Below are 22338 nucleotides of genomic sequence, written 5' to 3'. Positions count from 1 at the left end.
GAACAGAGTTCTGTTCATCCTGTCATATTCGTTCTGTATTAAAAACAGTATCCCAAAGTCAAAGGGCAGTTTTGAATGCAGTAGTCTGGCCAAAAATATATTGGTGTGACAGGATTTCTGTTCATAAAAAGCAGGGAGAAAAAAAAATTGAGGGGAAAAAAAAGACTGAGCTTATAGATTCCCTTAGGATTTTAAAAATTGAAGAAAGGTAAAGAGTCATGTTCTTATTTTTCTTGAATATCTCTCAGTTCAGGAGTATTTTGTATGTATCTGGCTAGTTGTGAATTTAAATATGTGTGTACGTGTTTGTGAAAACATGTTTTATAATTTGAAGTTATATAGTCTGTTAACTAAAATAATACCCCCAAAAGCAGTTAGTCTGCCATAAACGACATAGCTCAGCTTTTATATCCTCTGTTCATCAAAAGAACCGATGAAAATTTCATTCTAAATGACAGCCAAGTAGCTAGAAAAATAAACTAAAGACTGCTGATTCCAGAGCTCAAGCAACACAATAATTTGCTAAGGCTGATACGGCTGGCTGTAACTTGATCGTATATAGATCAATTGATGATATTCTAGATTAATTTATCATGTGACTGACTTGCAGTTCCAAATTCCAGGAAAATATCTACATAGAGTTTAGTGAAAAATAGCATATTTAGTTCAATGCAGATGTTTTGCAGCCAGTGATGGAAGTGCTTCCTAAGTATATGGGAAGTTGAGAAACACATAATAGGATAAATATGTTTTATTATTGGCAGACTTCAGCGTTTTTTATTTGAAGTTTGGAAAAGGGATTATCGTCTCTCATATGAATTTGTATTACAATTATAATTAATTGTAATAAGGAGGAGCTTCAGATGCATTCAGAATTAAACAGAATGGAATAATTTTTGACCAGATTTGAAAAAAGTTATTCTTCTGGGCTATACTGTTAAGGATTTCGTTCCTTATCCTTTCCTTCCTTTTTCCTCTTTGCTCCTTCCCTGTTCCTTGCCATTAAATGGCAGGATTGTTTTAATTGTTTAAAGGAGAGGGGATTGTGGACAATTCTGGAGTGCCAGCTTCTGTACCTAAGCCTTGCTGGCTTACCGAGCTTTTCCAGTTCACTGATGCAAGTGCAAGCATTGAATGGTTCATATACAGCTCTAATTCCAACTTATTTGGGAGTTATTTCTTGAATGGCCTAATTTTACATATGATTAGTTTTTAATTCTTAAATCACAACATAAACTGTATGTATTATATTACTATAAAAGTATGTAGGACACGATTAACTCAAAGTGTGAGTCTGTTTTTCTTCTTACACCAGTGTGCCACCACCGTGGCTTCTGTGGGAACTCCCAGTTTGCAGCTGAAGGCAGAATTCATCCTGAAGCAAAAAAAAAAAAAAAAAAGTGATGCAGATTTTTAGGATGCAAAAAGAATAACATTACAAGATATATAACTATAGCAAGGCATAACAAGAAAATTATGTTTCCGTGAAAAGCAGACTGCAGTTATTTCTGGTCTGATCCTGGTTTCTGATTCACAGTTGTGAAGGCCAAAAGATATAGAAATGCGTATATTTGTGCATGGGGAGGACTTGGGAAATCTCTGCTGGGTCCTGTTCCCATTTGGGGTAGGTAAGAATAGGGTCAGACAATGTATCTTGCTCTGTTTATATCCATCAGCTTCTCTTTTCTTCCATTGGAGCACAATTATAGAAAAAACCGTGCACTGGGCTCCTGACTAGCTCATATGCTTTGCAAAAAGTGTCCATTTTTCAGAGCTGGTAACTCAGTCTTAACATGCTTGAGGAATTTAGGACTACTACTATCTCATGTCATTGCTTGTACAGAATTTGCATCAAAAATATGCCAGAATGTATCACTCTTATAAATGGTAAACTGCTAGTTTTATTAGAAAAGGTAAAGCAAGGACCTATCATATGCAGATTACTTTTTTTTAATTGAAGTGGAGATGTTAGGATGTCTCTTTTTTTTAAATATAGACATTAAACCTAATTACTTTGTCTCATAGCAAATGAGACACCACTGTTTCTGTGAAGTTAACGTGTAGAAAAACTGAAGTAATACATTAGTGAATCTGCTCCTTTGTGTTTGGGCTTTTCTAGATGCTGTGAAATTTAAACCAAAATACTAATTCCATTGGCCTGAAAACACCAACATCTTTCCCTGTGAAAGTTTTTCTGATGTTATAGCAGTTGCTCAAGATTCTAAGGTGTAAGTTGAATGATTTCTCAATTTTTATGCATTTTAATTCAATTGTTCCTTTTGGGGGTGGTGTTTTATCATCACATTATGGCTCCTACGTGTCACTGTGATGACAGTAGTTGAAATAACAGGGACACCCCATAATGCTTTTGTAAGGTGACAGTAATCTGATCATCCTTCCTGAAAGTAAATACTTTTGTTCTTTTAACTTGTTGGTAGAGACTTAAGAAAGTCACGCTGATGCTCAAAAGATATGAGAATATGACGTGATAATAATTTGCTACTTGATACAATAGTATTAGCTATGATAAAATTAAAGGGAAAACCACCATATTTGTTTTTTAAATCTCTGATGTTAGGAAATCTGCTCTGAGATCCTGTATAAAAATAAGGATGTAATATGCAGTTTGTTTTTGCCAACAGATGAGATTATACTCTTTGGAGTGTCACCCAATGAGAATGACATTCTGTGTAGTCAAATGTTTATTTACTTGCTCATATATTACATTTTGTCCATCTGATGGCTTGTCTAATAAGGATGAACACAATCGTGATTCCTTAGATTGTCATATGCACTCATAGATCTCTTCACAAAATTTACTATTTCTAATTTCTCACTTTCATTAGTTCCACTGCCTTTTACTATTGTGCAGATATGTTTTTGTGTTATTACATATTTTATCCATCTCCTGTTTGCATCTTACTATTATAATTTCATTAGACTTGTTTCTTCAGAATGTTGTTTTATTGAGGGACTAACCTTGCAAAGTTACTTGCAATAACAGATTGTTTAATTTCCATCCAAATTTCTTACAGAACTTTCTTAGAATTTTTTTGGTAATTTTTTTTTTCAGTTCTCCATGTTTACAATTATCTAATATGTTATTCTTTTGCTGTACCAGTCCAAATACTGATCCAAAATTTTGATGGGTGCAAATCCCTGTCCTGGTTGGCTCATTTTGATCTGAAAACCTGTGTTTCCCGGTTTATATATTATTGTAGTACTTTAAAGGTTTCCATGCCATATGGAGTGCAGCAGCCTTTTTGTTTGATGTGGAACTTGTAGTTTTCATTTGGGATATATTTTCTACACTGTGCTATTTTTTTTTTAAATATTTGCCTGTTGCTTTTTTCATATATTTTTACTAATTTTGACATCAACCAGACTAATACTATGTGTGTTCAGTAAGCATTAGTCTTTGAGAAAAGTATTTTTTTCCACCTAGCATGCTATATAAAGTAAATACCTTAGAGTATGTGTTTCAATAGGTTTGCATCATTTTGTTTCCTTGAATATGGGATTCTTGTAAGGCGAGGAACATAAAATGTAAACCTATCTTCAGAATTCCCAAAGTGACTGAAATGTCTAGATTTGAGAATTATTGGTCATGGCTTTGAGCTCTCTGATTATTTTTGTGTGTGTGCTATCCATACTGTCCTGAGAAAGCTGAGAATAACATCATTACTGCATAGAAATTTTCACCTTTCCCCACAAATTTTATTGGCAGAAATGAATAAAATAAGTGAATTAAAGGCAATCTGCAAGAGAGACTTATTAATGCTCTTGGAAGTATGTTCAATGCTCTCATCATGTTTTCTTTTATGTAGATCTTGAAAACCAAGAGCCAAAAAGAATTGTGGTATCATTCAGGAGTAGTCCGTGTTCCTGTCCTCTCCCTTTGTTTTTCAGACTTTCCTGTATTTTAAGCTGCGCTTATATTATTATTGTATGTGCAGGCACTGAAAAAAAATGTGTTGGGAAAGTCTCGTGTGAAATATTCTCGATATTATTCTTCTTCAGAGTATTATTGTGAAATGGCTTTGGTTCCTTTTGCTTCTAGTAGTTTAATTTCTGGTGGATCGTTAGTTTATTTCAGAGCCAGGGACCTTAAAAGAAACTGAGTCTCAAACTAAGGTAATTCAGTTTACCCCTTATCCATTAGATAATGCTCTGAATCATCAACATATAGGGGAAACATGGAGTAACGGAACTGGTAAGAGGTATCTGGCATGTGAAGGTGAGGACAGCTGAAAGTGAAAACGTTCCTTCTTTCTATTCTTGTAGGACTTCCTAGGATAGAAGTCAAATTCTGGTGTGTTGAAATTTCCTTTTGAGGCTGTGCTTTGGCAAGATGCTTTGTTGCTTATAAAATGACTAAAGTGTCTACCAAATGCAAGTGCCAAGTCAAAATATGTTCTGTATTTTGGTAATTGTGCAGAAAGAACACCAGATGGTTCTGATGATGAAGTGCTTTGGGTGGGATCACCAAGTTTTAATGAATGGCAAACTCCAAAGGCTTAATTACCAACCTCTGTAGCAGCATACTTTTTAATCAGAGTGGACAAGTTATTCTCAGACACAGAAAAGAATGAACCCTATATTTCTTTACATGTAGCTGAGTAAACCCCACTTCTCTGTAAGCGTATCTGAAATTCAGAATACTTAGGCCTAATAGTAAGGGTGCCAAAGTATGTTTCCAAAGTGGAAAAACTATATTATGAACAATACTGGTTTTGAGTAGCTTGGTATTTTCCCAGCATGCTCAGTTTTCACAGTGTGCTGTTAATATATAATTCTCCTACAATATGAATATATCCTACATATTGGGTTCAGGTGTATAATGATGATATTTATTTTTCATGTCTAGTCTGGGATGGCTGCAGAATGGTCTGTTCTTTTAGAAGATTTTCCCGTTGGAGGAATTGGAAAGGCCACATCTAGAGAGTAGAGAAACTCAGAAATTAAATAGCAGATCACACAGCACTTTTTATAAGTCCCACAACGTTGCTTGATTTCATAAAGTAAGCCCATACAGGTTGGAAGTATTAAGTGATTTGCCTCTGCAGTGTTAAAATTTGACTTTAAATTTTAATACCTTCCAGCTAGCCCTAATAACAGCATAGCAGTAACTTGTGTGCTGTAATCACAGAGAACTTTGTATGTATTTGAATGAAGTGTTCCGGTATGATTTTTTTTTTTCTTGCACCTGTATGATATGTTTGCTAAATCCTTGTGATGTTAGAGAACCTAGTGATGTCAGTATTTGCTTCCAGTTTTTACACAAGAATAGTATTACCCTTGTCTGAAACTCTAGTTGTTATTGTCGTTGAGATCATTGAAAGTTTCACCATTGACTGCAGCGTAATTATAGGGTCAGCTTGTTGAAATACATCTTGGATGAGGCGTAGTTGAGATAATTAGGCCAAGTACAGCCATCACTTATCTCATGGAAGTTCTTTGGCTTCTGCAGGATTGGACTGGTACAACTGTCAAATGCTGTGAAATTTGAGTTTTATAAAATGCGAGAATCCTGCTTCTTATGTTGCCATATAACAGTGAACAAAACCAGGAGGGCCTAATTGGTTATGATTTTAGACCCTCTTATTGTGTCTGCAGGAGCCAGGTTTTAAAGATTGTTGGGACTTGCTGTAGAACACAGCTGCTTCTCCAGGTAGGGAGATGTAACAAGAAGAGTACCATATATGATTGATGGGAGATTCTCTTGTTGGCATTGAGCCACTTTCTAAATTTTTTGATATAATTATGTCTTAATTTTTGTACATGCACTTAAGCAACTTGTGATTAGTTAATCTTAAAATCGGAGTTGGCATGCTTACAGAGAGGATTCATCTGACTTCTAAGAGCAATGCATTTTTTTATACTTATAACTTTTTAAATGTTTTAATAGTATTTTTACTGATTTTTGCAAAGCTCTACATGTTTTAGACTGGGATTCTGTTGTCTCTGATCTTGTTGAGTAAGAATCTTACTCCCCAGTTTTCAAGGAGGTGACTTGCTATTAAGGTGTTACTTAATTGTACAAACAATCCCTGTACAGGGTGACAGTATTAGAAATGTGTATTGATTGATCTCCCTTCTAGATCCTCAAATTATGACTTGAAAGTTCCACAAGCTTTATGTTGGCACTTTGTACAGAGGAAACTATCATCCAACTGTAGTATTTTAAAATATCTATTTCTTTTAAGGTACTTTAAAATTTCATCTGGAAACATTATACAGGTGCACAATGTATTCTTTTGGTGATTAATAATAGTAGTGCTTGACTTTGTGGTGAATTACCAGGTATTAATAATTCAGCAAAATTGTGAAAATTTCCAAGGGATTCTTTATTTCATTGGGATGACAGAATATTTAGCAAAATCACAGAATCACAGAATGGTTCAGGTTGGAAGGGACCATAAAGATCATCTAGTTCCAACCCTTTATGACAATTTACACAACACTGAGAACAATGGGATCTTGAATGTACCTGTGGTACCACCCTGGTGCACTTAGCTAGAAAGAAAGTGAAGGGTTACGTTATTTGGAAGCAAGGAGTAGTTAGCAATAAAATAACTGAAGTTATAAACGTGCTCATTGGAACTGTAACTAATATTTTATGGTTTTTTAAATAAAGAAAGAGAAGAATAAGGGTTAAAAACTTTGTGAAGTGTGAAAGATGATCTATAGATGTGATTTTTGGTTCTTGAGAGTGGCTTTGGCTAAGACTTTAAACGCTTTCTTTTTCCTTGGTTCTCCAGAAAGTTTTATTGTAAGTTTACTTATACGTAAGTAATAAACTTTGTACTGGATTCCAAAGGGTGCATATCTCAGAAAAAGAGGGCAGTCACCTGGAAAAAGAGAAATTTCTAGCTCGAAGAAGCAAAGTATGTCTAGTTAAAGTAAAATACAGGAATCAGAAAATTTTACCAAAAAAAAAGAAAAGAAAAAAAGAAAGCAACCTACATACTTTATAGTTGCTGGGGAGTAGTTATAACTTGTGCTGTAATGATTTCTGATGGATGTTGCTGTAATGTTCACTCCAGTGTTCGTTAGAAAGAAAGCGGAGAAAACAACACCCTAAAATTCCACAGCAGTAGCTGCTTCATTTAGCACAAGACAGAAACAAATTTGAAGCGCTTCCTAAAGAACTTTCTTTTTAAAGAAATATAAGTTATTCCCTGTATGTTTTTCTTCTCTCGTTCATTTTTTTTCCTTTTGTTTAGTTAAACCAGTGATAAGATCTTGTAATGGGACACGTCAGGCTGATGAGTTAATTTTGTAAAATTTTGAGGTTTGCTATCCAGATTAATGCCAACTTTTTGAGTGCGTGATTTTTTTTTTTTTTTTTTTTTTGAGTATTGCATTTACATTTTTGAAATATCGTATGTAAAGCACCTAGTAGCCACCCCTCTAGCCATCAGCTTTTCATTGCTGCTTGTCAGTATCATGCTGAGGGCAGGTGCAGATAGCCTGAGGCTCAGAGATGTTGAGCAATGCTAGTAAATGCCTGGAGATACGGTTTTATATGACTACGTGAAGAGGCTAGGAATCATTTTCAGCACGTGAAAAACAGAACCCTTCCCCCAAACTTGTTTTTAAATTTGTAGCTTAGGACAGCCTGTCCTAAAGTGCAGGGTACCTCTGACTCCAAGATCAACAGTTTACTAATATGTGATCTCTATACACAGTACAAAAAACAAACTATGAACATAAGCCTGATCTTTATGGGCTAATAAAAAGTAGTGCTTTAGCATTTTAACCTGCTTGACTGATGGTACCCATGATTGGTCTTAACATGAATTGGAGCTAGGGGTTGTTGTATCGTTTATTTGATGGGCAGTATTGCCTGCAAGGATTTCTATCTATGGTGAACATATTTCGGTTCTGGTTTCAAAATACCAGAGGCGAACACTGCAGAAAAAAACAGGAAATAAAAGTCTTTAGGTGACAGGCAACAAGAACAGGTATTGTTCAAAATCACAAACAAGAATTTGACAGAGATGTCATAGGTGAAAATCAGAAGAAACTAGGGCTTCACCTAAATTTCTGTTTCAAGGTGTACTCTTCCCTTAAACATAACTTTTTGCTTCCTTTTTTAACTTACAAAGTAGTCATGCTTTAGGAGAGACCGAAGGGAGGTTTTTGTTTTGAGGGCTTGGTGAGGTAACGTCAGTTTTTTAAAAATGTGATTTATTTGTCCAGCAGGTGAGAGTTAATTGTCTTCAGGACTGAGTATTGTAGATAATCACAAATAGAATGGTCCTTTGGGCAGAATACAAAGCCATATCCTTGCTGGTAGCAGTCTGTGCCGCATACTTGGGGAACCATTTTCTGACAGAGGATACATGTGCAAGATGGGATTCTAATTGACTGAATGGATCCTTGAAGAAAGAAGTTTTATTTACTTGTAATTCTTCTAAGGTGAAATTAAAATGAGAGCACCTGGACCTCCTTTTCTCTGGTTATAGTGTCAGGAGAAATAAATTCAAAAGTCGGAGTTGAGAGGGGAAGCTAGTATATGAAGGGGTTTTTTTCTTTGTTTTTCTTTTTCTTTTTTTTCTTTTTTTTTTTAAGACTTAAGCTATAATTATTATGTTTCAGGATTTCGGGGGAAAAATATCCCTAAGATGTGTAGTAAGGAGCTTTTGTCCCTCAGGGAATCCAGGGAAGTAGACCTGAAGGCAGATATTTTTAAGGCCTTCTAATTGATTTTTATGTCCTACTTAACTAGCTTTGAAAATCTGAGCTTCAGTAATATGATACTCTCCAATACAGAACCCCAATATTTTGTCTGGATTAACACTAGTTTCAGTGGGAGCAAATGGCACACTTACGTTATATTGTAATATTAAAAAATGGATTTGTCACAAAAAAAATGTGAGCACGTGTACAGATGACAGCTCCTGGCCATTTAGTTCACAACCTGCTTACATTAAATTCTGAAGGTAAGGGTACATTGTTGCATTTTTATTGTTTTTTTTTTTCTTTTCTTTCTTTCTTTTTTTTTTTTTTTTTTTAAAATCAAAACCACCAATCTCTATTTTTTCTGTTGTGTTAGTGCACCATAGTTGTGACAGGTTGAATCTCTGATTTTCAGGGACTTTTCAAATCCAATTGCTACGTGGTATATTTATGCTGGAATGTTAGACATGGTACTGTGTTCCCATGCGCTAGTATTATTGTTGATATCTCAAAAATACCAGATAGGCATTTCAACTGTCTTACCATTTCAAGTTCTTGGAAGTAATGGTAAAGCTGGACTTTCCCAATTAACGCTTCCTCCCCACTATCTCTTTGCTTGAGGGCTTTAGTTTCCTGTTTAAGAGGTTTCTTGTTACTACTCCAAGCCTTGTTTATGCATATGTAGCTATTACACTATCAGAAATTGTGCCAAGGAGTTTGCATCTGGTAAGTGTAGCGCAAGTACAAATTAGTAGGTGTTTGAGTCAAAGTCCAGTGAAAGAACTTGATGAAGATGCGTCCTAAATGCTTTCTGTATTCTGTGTGCAGCAGCTTGAGACCTTGAGCAGTGCCGTATGATGACTCAAAGCCTCTCATGCTATTTAACTGTTCACAGCTCTATGTAATTCTTGGTGCTTTGTCTAGCAAGGAAAATACAGTCACGGAATTTATTTTTATTTTTCTTTCCAAAAAGACTGTTTATTTGCTCAGAGGAGGTCAGCAATTGTAGATAAAATTTAAAAAAATACATAGATAATATATAAAAAATTGGGGATAAAGTGAATATGTTCCTGTAAATATAGATCGTTGATTTGAATCGCAAATCAATGTGATTCCATCCTGTTGTGTAATTGAATTTCAATTTAGTTCAATCCAGAGCTCATGAAGCTCATTAAAGAGACTTAACTGCATGCTAAATTATGGTTTGAATAACATTTTATACTTTTTTATACTGTCCTTTTCAGTCATATGACTGAGCTGAAAGAACATACCCTCTTTTAAATAAAGTAAGCCAATTCTTCAGTAAAATTAGTTTAAACATTGGTCTGAATATGAAAGAGCAGGAAACCTGACACGTTATGTATTCAAAAGATAAAGGGAGCCAAAAACTACTAATAGAATTTTAATGCAATTTGCCAAGAAAAAATGCATTGGTGCGATAGGCTAACAGCTCCTGGTATGTGTGGTGGTGTTGTTCTGGAATGCAATTATTACCTAATGATAATATTATATAATAAACAAAAACATTGTTATTATTTTGTGTTAAAGTTGTACCCAGAGAACCCTTGTGAGGTTGTTTTACAGTAGCGCCCTGAGACCCTGTTACAGTTTCAAGTCTCTGCGCACACATAGGCAGAGATTAAAAAGCTATCATCCCAAACCGAGAAAGTACATTTGAGGCACAGAGGGACAGAAGAGAAAAAAATAGCCCAACATTATAGTGGAGTTCAATGCCAGAGCTGCCATATCTGTCTTTGTGTGGCTGATTTCAAGAATTTTATGACAAACGTGAGTCTCTGAAGAGCGACCCTGGATGCCATTTCCAAACCATGTCCCTTCCGCATGGCTGCAAGGTGTAGGAAGTAACTTTCCAAGTGCAGTTTGTATTTGCTGTAAAACTCGTCCTGTATTTGATACATCCTTCTAACAGTACCACATATTGGAAGGGTTTCTGGTATTTGGAACACCAGTCCATATTTCTTGGGGCTTGTAATGCTGTAACTCTTCATTCTGGGCTTAATTTGCCTTGTAGTGCCTTCAGCACATAGATCTGTACATGTAAAAGCTACAGAAACATACCCATTTTGAAAGCTTTCTCTGTTTTCTTTAATTCAGTCATATTGGTTAGGAATGACCCAGCCTGTGGCTATTAAAATGTCATGTAGCTCCACAAAAAGTTCAGAAGTGTTTTTTGTGTCATAGCTACATCATGTGAGTGGCAGTGGGCTGGTGCAGGAACTGCTGGGCAATCTGAGTCCCTTGATGTGGGAGCAGGGAGCCGGCAGCGCTTACCAGCCTGCTCCGGCCACTGAGGAGTTTTTTGCGATCTCCAACCCATGAGTTATAACTGGAGTTCCTCCTCTGCCTCCAGCCTTCCAAGCAGTGTGGTGTATGTCTTGTGGTTCTTATCTGCTTGAAAGTATGAGTACAGAGCTTATCAGATCTGGAATGCTGGCCCGTTTTCCTTTTATACGAAAGAATAAATACATATTTAGGTATTTCTTTCACCTACACAGCGAATTAGATGTTTTTGGTGTTTTTCAAGTGTAACTTTAGTGGCAGGTGTAATAATACATTTAAATTAGTTGTTGGATGTGTGCAGTACTTTTTTCATCAAAATCCTTTTTGGTCTTAACCTGATACTATGCTATGAAGTGATACAGCCCAAAAGACCTTAATTTTGTATTCTGTGTTCAGGTCCCACAGTGATTGGGTGCTTTATAGATATGCAGGCACACAGCAGAGAAACCTTCACGAGCTGCCTGTTGAAGACATAGTGCAATTTTGCAAACACATGTGCGCTTACAAAAGAGATCATAAGAAGCTCTTATAGTCACTTATATAATGCTGCCAGATCATGTGCTGCTACTGAGTGATACCCTTTTGGGAGAGACGGGGAACAACTGTTGAGTGGTGACGCTTGCAGGGTTCCTTATTTTAAGAGGTAGTTTACAGAAACACCGTCTATTGTATTTGTATGTCGACATGCTTTTTGTAGGCAGATGTGAGGTTGCTCTAAACTGGAAGTCATGTAGTTTACGTAAGTGCTAACCATAGCTAAACTGGATTAGAGTGGGTTTGTGGCCAGTCATCTCCAAGTGTGGGCAGAATGAGCTCACATCTCCCTGCAAAACTCTGTGGAGATGTGTCTTATTTTAGGTATTTTTTTGAGCATCGTTTCTGTAATAACGGCATCACAGCTTCTGGTATGTAGAATTGTAAAGCATCACTGTTACAGAAGGAAGAAATAGCAGCTCCTTTTTGTGAATAAGGAACTAAGAAGCACAAAGAAACTCTTTTGCTGAAGGTCAAGCAGAAAATCTATAGCAAAGGCAGCGACTGAGTACAGAGCTTTGGAGACCAATGTTTACATCGTATGCACCGTGTTGTTCTTACCTCACTGTGATGCAACATGTGTTTTAAAATGACCAGTTGCGTAACAGGTGGTATGCTCTGATTCCTCCTTTGATAGATCATTTGGCTGCAATCTCTGTTACAGAGTACAAAAATCCAAATGAGGATCAAAGTAGAGGGACTATTCTTAAATGAAAAGCATTAGGGAAACAACATTGTGGTTGTTTTGTTTTGGTTGGGTTTTTTATGTTTGTTTGTTTTTTGTTTTTTGTTTTTTTTTGCTAATGCATGGAACCAAGGAGAGTAAACAGTTTAAGAAACAAGCCAGCAAAAGCAGTAAAACGCAATCCCGGGCCATTGAAGAGAAGTGACGCAAAGGGAAGATAATAGGAATTTCCTTGTCTCTCTCGTAGAAAGTCTCATCTGTAGTGGTTAATTACTGTGTTTACTTTCCTGTTTTGAAATGATCATGTATGAAGAGTTTTCCATGTGTAAGTAACATATTCTTCATTGAATCATCTGGAAACTGTACCCTTTAACTCAAGTAAGATTTTTAGAAAGCCAACTTAAAGGATCTCGTCATAACAGCCTATGGCCCCCATAATTTTTGAGATTGTGGCTAGGGGCTTACAGGCCATTAATGTTGTTTTAATTGTGAAATTTTGCACATTTCAGGCTGTGAAGTTGCTATGTGATTCAGGCCCTAAATGTATAGCTTCATTTCTGTATTATTCCTTTTTCTCGTTTCACATCATGCTATAATTCTGAAAATAGTTTTTTAACAGTTGTTGAATGGTATGTATTTTAGTCCCAGCAGCCCACAATGATAGGCCACATTCTCAAATGATATAACATGATGCCATGCTTTTTACTAAATAACTGCTTCCATTTTTTACTTGCAGGCTTCCTTCGCACTCCCTGATGACTGTGCACAGAAAAGACAGACTACCTGTAGAGGCTCTATCTTAGAACAATCAGAATATTATAATTAAAGATTTTATAAAATAAGTAATTTTTTTTCTGCTTTCCAAAAGTGGTGAAATCTTAGTTCTGGAAACTAAAATGTCTTGGAATTATTAGAGCTGATGGTGCTTGGGTGAAAAGAGCACTATTTTATAAGTGACATTTGGCTGTTGATGGAATTTTCTTTGATTCATAACACTTAGGGCGTACAAAATCCTGCAGTTATTTAGTGATGTACATGATCTGTTTTATGCCCAGCAATCTCTTAGTGTCAATATGTGTTTGTAAGACAAGAAAAAGCTTAGCTTTTTAAAAAGGGAGTTATTTTGAAAGATTCTGTGAAATTGTTGGATGACTATACATTATTCTTAGTCAAGTCAATGAGAGATGGTTAAATTTATTAACCCATCTTTTAAACCAGGCCTGTGACTTTTTGGTGTTTGTGGACATGACCTTGGTCTTATTTCATGTTACCTGATGTTAGGACATATTTTGGTTTTGAATAAAATAACTCCAAACAAGCAAACAGTCAAACCCATGAAAATGGCTATGCTGTTTGCTTTTGAGCAAAATTTTTCATTTAAAATGTAGCCTTTTTTTAGCTTTCTAAAGTGGAATTTTTGAGGCAAATGAGGAGATAATCAACCTTTGCTATTTTCATTGAAAGCTGGTTGCCTGAACCCTTAGGTTCTTTTGTAAATCCCTGTCTTTGTAGTTTCTTATTTTCCTGGTGTTGGCAGTTTGTGTTGTTTGGGATTTTATATTCTGCTTTCCGAGACTTGGGAGTCCATCGTGTGTTACCTCTGGGTGTTTTCAACAGCAAGTGTCACAGAAGTATAGCCAGTAAGTTCATCTAGATCTGCTATATCGCATCTCCATCTCCTTTTGCCTCGGTTTCCCTGCCTTACAGCTATGCTTCAACTTGTAGCTTGAAATGCTGATTAGTACCAGAGCACTGGAGTCACTGGCACACAGATTTTTGTCTTTACACTGTGTTTTTCCTCTGCCATCAAAAGTTTTGGCATTTTAACACAGTGGTAGAACAGAAAGTCAGCTATAGTAGAGGAAAAAGAAAACATAACCTTTTTCATTTGGTTCATGCTATGCGCTGATTTAAGTATGAAGCATCTTTTGGCAAAGGTACCTGAAATCAGAGCATAGGTTGCTCTTTCTTACAGCTTTATTTTTCCCCTCTCATAGTGCAACTGGGAGAGCCAGTCTTTGATGAGGATGCTAGCAACTTTCCAAACCAGAATCTGAAAGGCCTGCAGAAATTGCAGGTATTGAGAACATTTTGAGCACATTTTGACTGCAAAATATCTGAGTGAAGTTTCTGGTGGTACTTGTACCATTTAAATCAACAGAATACTTTGAAGAAAACTTTGTTCCTGTATATGTTTGTGCAAAAGCTGTTCAGCTGCGTAGTCCCCTGGAGTTCAACTCGAGACATCTGAAGTGAAAGCATAAATGGTTAAAGCTAACAGAATAAGGGCTAGACTTCTGAAAGGGTTAGGTCTTTCTTCTCAACATCAGTGGGAGCTGGCCTCCCGAACATCTTTAAAAACATGATGCAAGTTCGTTTATTGATAAAAGAGACAGGTATAAAAATTCACATGGAGCAACCGCTGACCTATATAGTATTAGTCCTTGGTCTATTTTATTTATGTAATAAATTTTTATTATATGATTTGTATGGGATACACGTGATAGAAATTTTGTATTAAACTTTATGATGCTAGTGTTTGATGGACAGAGGGTTTTCTATGTGGATAAGAAAATAGTTGCTTGTTTTGTTTGTTTTAAAAAAAAAATTACCTGAAAAGCTAAAAGAAAGAAAAGTGATGCAGGGCTATAGGACTACAGGTGTAAAAGAGGAAAAAAAAAAAAAATTATCAACTGCTTCATCTAATTAGGTCATGAAGTTTGCTTTTTTGTTGTTGTTGTTGTTTGTGTGTGTGTGTTAGCTATATTGTCTTTCTTTTGAGCCAGGAACTGTGCAAGGTAAAATAAGGCAGTAAGAAACAGGTATCATTTCCTTCTGTATAAACCCCAGGTACCTCATACTTGAATTTTCACTGCGAATAACTATTTCTAGTCAATTAGTTTGTTTTCAGTATTTTACTTATACTCTGGTTGTGTTGGTAGACTACTGCTATTACTGAACGCTTGATTGTAGTATTTTATTAAATTTACTAAGGGAATGTGGTTGAAGGAAAAGTCAGTTCTGTATGATATACTAAATCATAGAATGGTTTGAGTTGGAAGGGACCTTGAAGATCATCTAGTTCCTGCCCCTCTGCCATGGGCAGGGACACCTCCCACCAGACCAGGCTGCTCAAAGCCCCATCCAGCCTGGCCTTGAACACTTCCAGGGATGGGGCATCCACAACTTCCCTGGGCAACCTGTTCCAGTGTCTCACCACTCTCAGAGAAAAGAATTTCTTCCTAATATCTAATCTAAATCTCCCCTCTTTTAGTTTAAAACCATTACCCTGTGTCCTGTCATGATACTCCCTGGTAAAGAGTCCCTCCCCATCCTTCCTGTAGGCCCCTTTAGGTACTGGAAGGCTGCTATAAGGTCTTCCTGGAGCCTTCTCTTCTCCAGGCTGAACAACCCCAACTCTCTCAGTCTGTCCTTACAGTATAGGTGCTCCAGCCCTCTCATCATCTTCGTGGCCCTCCTCTGGACTCGCTCCAACAGCTCTATGTACTTCTTTTGTTGGGGGCTCCAGAGCTGGACGTGGTATTCCAGGTGTGGTCTCACCAGAGCAGAGTAGAGGCGCAGAATCACTTCCCTTGACCTGCTGGCCACGTTTCTTATAATGCAGCCCAGAACGCAGTTGGCTTTCTGGGCTGCAAGCGCGCATTGCCTGCTCATGCTGAGCTTCTCGTCCACTGTTATAGATATAACAGTCTAGCTCAGATGAGGCCATTTTGAATACAGTGTTGGGGCTGGGTTTTTTGGTCCTGTTTTTTCCACCCTGACCAGCTGTGTAATGGATAAGCCTGCAGCTTATTCCCTGTTCTGAGGTGTTATCTGAGCAACAAGCCTTCATTTGCTCAGGGTCGCTAGGTACGGTTAATCCCGTTCTGCCTTCTTCCTCACTTGCGCTGTTGCCATAAGAATCAAGGCTTCACATACATATTATTCTGCAGGATTTTTTACGAAACTGAACTTTTTACCTGATAGATTAACAGAGTGCTAAAGCTAAATTTAAAATTTTGTGTATTTAACCTTTCCTCCTAATTGCTTGCCCAGAATAAAAGTTTGGTGCTTTGTTCCTAAATTCTCTACATGAGGTGGTGTGCATTAAAGTGTATTTATACCCTTTCAGATTAATTAACTGTGACCTTATGAACCACTGTCCTTGTTTAATTGGTGGCTCCAAAGCACACTAATGGCATAAATCAGCTGATAATGAGATTCAGACTTGCTTTTAAAATATATAATAACACTGCATTGATATAGCAAATGAGATTTGTTGACTCTCTGTTGGTGTTACAGGAGAGAAGACACAATTATATGTCTACTTTCAGGATGGGGGAGGGCTTGGCTGGAATGAAGAATATGCACTTCAGGGTGGGTGTATGAAATAAGGAGGATATTCTACATCAAGATAAGTTTGGTATTCTCTCCTTGTCTCTAGGCAATGTGCAGTACTGGCTGGTGCACTTTAGGATACAGAAATGTTGTGGGAAGGTGTTTCTTAAAGATTACTGGAGGCTAACAAAAATGATGATTTCATCTTAAATATAGTTACATGTTTTTAAACTGAGCTTTTACCCACTGTTTTATGAACTGCAAATTAATCAGATGGCTCCCAGAGAACAAAAAGGTTTTGACCTAAACTAGTTGCCCAGGCTCCATTACTATTTTCAGTTTAATGTTACCCATATCCATCCTCACATTTGGAAAGAAAACAAGGGCTGTGCAACAAAGTTTCTTTGTTTTCGTAAGAACTAAAAATGTGCTGTATGTAGACCAAACAATAAAAATAAACTACTGAACTACCTTCTAATGCATGGGGGTTCTGGAGAGAGGAAACCATGGATATTTAGAGGCATAAAGTGAGTCATTGTGCTAGTTAAAGAATTTTATAAGGCGAGCTCTGTGGGTTTGAGTTGCATCTGTTACCTTTCCAACTAGAACTGAGGGGTATGCAGGAAAAAGAATGTTGGATTTAATCATGCCTTATAGTGAACACATTGTACTTAGGCTAAGCTTCTAACCGGGATCTAGAGTGTAGGAGAACAAAATCGTTAGTCTTTCTTTCTGTATGAATTTTGCCTTAGGTAGATTCCAGTTAAACGCACCTAAACAATATTATTTTACACCAGGTAAGCTGCAAAATGCTGTTAACACAATACTTTAAAAAAGTAATGAATGTTCTGTAACACTTGAAAAAGAAAAAAAAACAAAAAAAACAAGCAAAAAACCCCAACAAGAAAACCCAACCAGCCAAAAAACCCCTCACAGCTATTTTCCTTATTGAAAGATAACCATGCTTGCATTTATGACAGTTCTTAGAAGCCATAATGGACTGGGTTGCTATGGTGTGAGATACAGAACAATGAAATAATTGTTTCTCTTGGTATTGGCTTCCTGGAAACAAATTCTGTGTAAATTACTTGGCTGAAGTAGTGACAACAGGCTTGTGTTCTGTTTTATTTAGTTTATAGTTAAAAATCATAACTATTCTATAATAGTAAAACAGTAACATGTATCAGTTCTGGGCTTTCTTTGTTTCAACTTTTTTTCCTTTTATATTTTCAGGTCAGTTTCATGAATTCAAAAGCAACTTACCAGTGATTTCTGGGAGCTGGGGCTGATTTTCTTGTGTATTTGTAAGTATTTATTGATTAATTTTCCTGTTATGTGCATCTTTCTAATACTCTTTTAACATGAAGAATAGAAGCTATTTTAAGATATTGCTGTCATATCACAGTTTTAGAATATTCTTATATTAAGAAATGTACGTAACTACTAATAACGTACTTTTTGTAGCTTTTTTGCTACCAACTTATGCTTTAGTTATTCAGAGGGGCTACAGATGCTTGAATTAACAGTGAATATTCCTGTTATTTCAAGCCTTTCTTTGGTTTTCATACTAATAATTATGAGAGAACAGTGCTGCTTACAGTAACACATCAGTTGTGACATTTGCTAACGACAGCAGTGCATCGTGCTATTGTGATGAAAATTATTTCTAGAAATGAACTGGGGCCGTGATTCAAGACTGAGAAGACTTTTAGAGGAAATGCTACATGGGTTTATTGAGGTAACATTAGGATGACCAGTATCTGCTGAACTGGGAATGTATTTTTATGTGCCCTGGAGAAAGCTGACCTTTATGGTGGCAACAAAAGGACTGAAACTGTAGCCATGTAGGCCATGGCCCAAGAATATGTTTCAGCGTGTACCCAAGTTCAAATAAAGTAAACGGGACTACGCCTATGCGTAAATGCTTTGAGAAAGGTAAAGTTAGAGGAGAGGGTCTGGGAGCAAGATAGTTATTTACGCAACAAATAGAAAGCTTTCAGAATTGCTGTTTTGGATAGTCTTCAGCTTTGGTCAAGTATAATAAGGAAAAATCTAATGGGACTTAGACTTGGCATGATATAAATTATTGCAGTACCTCTTGTATGAAGTTGTATAAATGAAACCAATCTATGCAGCTTGTTATCTTAAGTCACAAATATAGTTTATGAATAAATATTTATTCAATCATTTGTGGAAAAAGATGTTCACAAAACTACATTCATCAGGGAAAAATATGGCTGGTTCTCCTCTCAATATGGAAATGTGTTCAATTTGTACTAACCCTTCCTCTTTACAAATGTTCATTTTCATATATAGTTTTGCTATTATATTTGCAGTTTTCTTCATTTACAGGTCAGCATCTTTTTAATAAGCATTGTCAGCCGTATTTAAAGAAAATATTGTTATCAAATAAAAAAACCAATTTTAAAAAAAACTATTACCATTGAAAAATAGTTCTGAGAAGGCAAAGTAAAGTGATTACTGAATTGAGAGTGAGGAATTTGTTGGGACTCTTTCTGGCTTTGCCACTGTGTTTTTCTCAAGCTATTAGTTAGGCTTTCTTTGCCTCATTTTTTCTCATCTATAAATGGAAATAGTAATATATCAGTTAATATAAACAGCACCTCATTATACCTTGATATGGAGTATACTTTCCAATCAAAGCAACGGAATAAATACAATGGTGAACTTCTTTGTGTGTACCAGGCTAATTGGGTGAGAACCTGTAAGTATTGTTTAATTCATGTTCATGTAGTACTATGAAGATATAAAGGGAGTTAGTAATGATATTGTGGACTCCTGATCTGAGTCCTGCTTTTCTTAGTTGACAACGACAAAAAGCTGTGGTAAACAGAATTGACATAAAAAGTATTTTGAAAACAATCTTTGTGTTTAGGTCAACCACGTAAGTAAGTACTTAAACTTTAATGAGAAGGACGGGCTGTTGTTATCACACAACTGTACGCTGGTGTTTGCAGAAAAAGTTGTTAGCACAGTTGAGATACCTTACAGTATTGTGACCATGAGAGCTGGAACATGGTTCAGCAGCCGTACAATGAAGCCAAGTAAATGACTATACAACATGATTGTACAAAGTGAACCACAGTCTAGTCTTTTATAGGTATTCTCTGCAACTCAGGGTTCAATCACATAGGCATGAACATCTGGAGAAGCTGACATTATGGCTGACTATTCTTGTTCTCTGATTAAAGGACTTATTTTAGTATTTAGCACTATATATCTAGGAACACTTGCAAACCTGAAGTTCACATAAGCTGAAAATAAAGTGTAGGATGTACAACTGATTGATTCAGACTAGTGTTTCCTCACATACTTAAAAGAGGATTGAAGTATACATTCTATAGTAATAGAGGTTTAGATCTTCTTAAATCATCTCTATTGTACCTCTCCGAACTTGCACATATTCTGTAGGTAGTATACATTAGTTCAGCAGATACAGACTCTTACTATTCAGTAATATACACAGTGTCATAAATTTTCACTGCGCTCTATAGACTAATTGGACAGGTTGTTATCTCAAGTATCTTTCAATTTAAAGGCTTGATTTCTGCAAATACTTATTCCTGTGAAGTGACCATGGAAGCTGATGAAATCAGGATCAGGACCTGAGGCTGAACAAATAGGCCCTAAGCAAATGACACCATATAAGATGGGAGCTTTGGGGGCTTGCTGTGCAAGACAAAAAGTGTGCATATATGAGGAGTTTTGAGAAGATTCAATTCTAAGCAGCATTTAAAAAATGCTAATGAGAAATGTATACCTTTTTCATTTTATGCTATAATATCTGGGCGTGTTTTTATAGCATGTTTGTTTGATCTATAGTCCAAAGGGAAGGAGTGTAGATCAGTGCTAGGAAGATTGATCTTTGAAACTGTGCATATTTTTTATATGGGAATACAGCAAGATGAGCTAAATACTGGTATAGGTCTACACCAAAGCTATTTCAACCAGGGGCTATAATAACTTTTTCCTCAAATTTTTGGAAGTTTTGTCATAGATGCATTCTGCTGTAACATGTAATTACTTGGATCATCCAGTTCAGACAACTTTGGGGTTTTTTTGTCATATTTGGCTAGTTTTGTTCAGGAGAAAACAGGATTGATGATTCATACAAAAGTAAGTTTCATGGAAAATGTGACATTTGTGCTTTTGTGTTATGCCCACAGAGTAATTGTCCTAACTAAAGGTTACTTTTTTCAAGAATGTGGTCTTAAGATGGTTTAATTTATTTAATTGTTCTTCTCAAGTAGGTTTGTCCAGTAGTAAATGGCAATAGTTATTTAAAGTTACAGATGGCAAAATAAATGTTCTTTAATAACACAGCATTTAAAAAAAATTTTGCTTGTACATCAGCAATTAGAAAAACGTTTTTACTAGCAGTTCAGTTTCTGTGTAAACATTTTATTGTGACTTGACTGCAACGTGAAAACACTGACAAAGGGGAGAAAAACCCCTAAAATGAATAGCATTAAAGCCCATGAAACTTCAGTGTCTTGCGAGAGCAGCTTTTCAGTTAAACACCTGTATTGAAAGTATGGTGAAAATAATATAATTGCATTTGAGACTAAACCCAAATTTTTTTAAAAAAAACAGCAGTAAATTTTTTCAAAGAAGGTTTAAATACAAAAATAGAAACACTTAGGGGATACACACATTATAACACAACAAAACTGAGATTGTGAGTAGGTAAACTTTATCTTTTCAAACACTTATTCCAATCAGCACATTTTCAGGAAGTATGCTTTGCTTCAAACTCAATATTAAATATTTTTTCCTCAATCTGATTTTTAAGGCAATTTTTATATTTTTTTTGGTTTAGTTTGGAATGGTTCTATTTAAAACTCAGTGAGTGTGTTTGTTTACACCATGGAGCATCTGACCAAGTAGATTTGTGCTTTGTATTTTTACCAGCTTATTTAAAAGGAGAAAACTATTAAATTCTGAATATATACATGATGAAGTCAAAGAATGCACAGCTTATTTGGAGCAAGTGAAGACATTGGCATTGGCACTATTTACCTTTATGGGTTTAATTGGTAACATCAGATGTTCTACTGAATTACAGTTAATTTATTTGGGAAAATATAGTGTCTATAGTTTACAAAAAAGCAATATACTGAACTCAGTTCTTAAAAAGTTAATCTCCAGTTTTCTCTATGTAAGATATAATTGTTCATCAGCGCTTTGGCCAAGGAGGTGTTTATTAGCTTATTGCTTACCTCTTTCTATAAAGACCTGATTTGTTCAAAATTCCTATTAAGAAAGTGAAGTGATGCCTTACTAGAAGCTCTGTTTGCTTCAACATCCGTACTTTTTTGGCATGTGTGTGCTGGATGTATCAGAGGTCTTTATCCTCTTCTGGCTACTGCTACTTTCCTGCTAACATTTGTGATGTACCAATGTAAAATGATGTGGTTGCAACCATGAAGTAGCCCCCTCAGCAGTCCGAAGCTCTGTTTTCCTGGGATTATTTTATAAATGGTGAATATAAAATCTGCTTCTACTTGAACACTGTCTTACTGTTTTTACGCAATGCTTGCACTACAGTAGCACACAAATTTTCTAATAAGAAACAAAGTTCCAGTATACAGCGTTCCAGCGTGAGGTATAAATAAAAACAAAAGCAAGGCTCCTGCCTTGAAGAGTTTTCTTGTCTGAAAAAGTTTCTGTAAATACACATATTTTAGATGTACTTAGAGAGTCAGTTGAGTAGAAAGAAAATGGAAGGGGGAAAGGGCATTTCCTTACACTCGAGTAATACCTGGTGCGTAGAT

The 22338-nt window shown here is 36.1% G+C and overlaps 1 protein-coding gene across 4 annotated transcripts in view; it reads left to right on the top strand.

Moving 5' to 3' along the window:
- Positions 1-22338, top strand: part of SOX6 (SRY-box transcription factor 6) — a 378055-nt gene that overhangs the window by 35384 nt on the left and 320333 nt on the right. For 3 of the 4 annotated variants that reach the window (XM_054200766.1, XM_054200763.1, XM_054200768.1), the window contains one exon: positions 17777-17847. The gene's annotated coding sequence lies outside the window, so the exon portion shown is untranslated. Of the gene's footprint in view, positions 1-2150; positions 2229-17776; positions 17848-22338 lie in introns of those variants that run through there. The other variant, XM_054200767.1, reaches the window with a different exon arrangement.

Source organism: Rissa tridactyla, chromosome 4 (assembly GCF_028500815.1).
Source record: "Rissa tridactyla isolate bRisTri1 chromosome 4, bRisTri1.patW.cur.20221130, whole genome shotgun sequence".
Taxonomy (NCBI): domain Eukaryota; kingdom Metazoa; phylum Chordata; class Aves; order Charadriiformes; family Laridae; genus Rissa; species Rissa tridactyla.
Note: the sequence above shows the minus strand (reverse complement) of the source record. Positions and strands in the feature narration are given on the sequence as shown.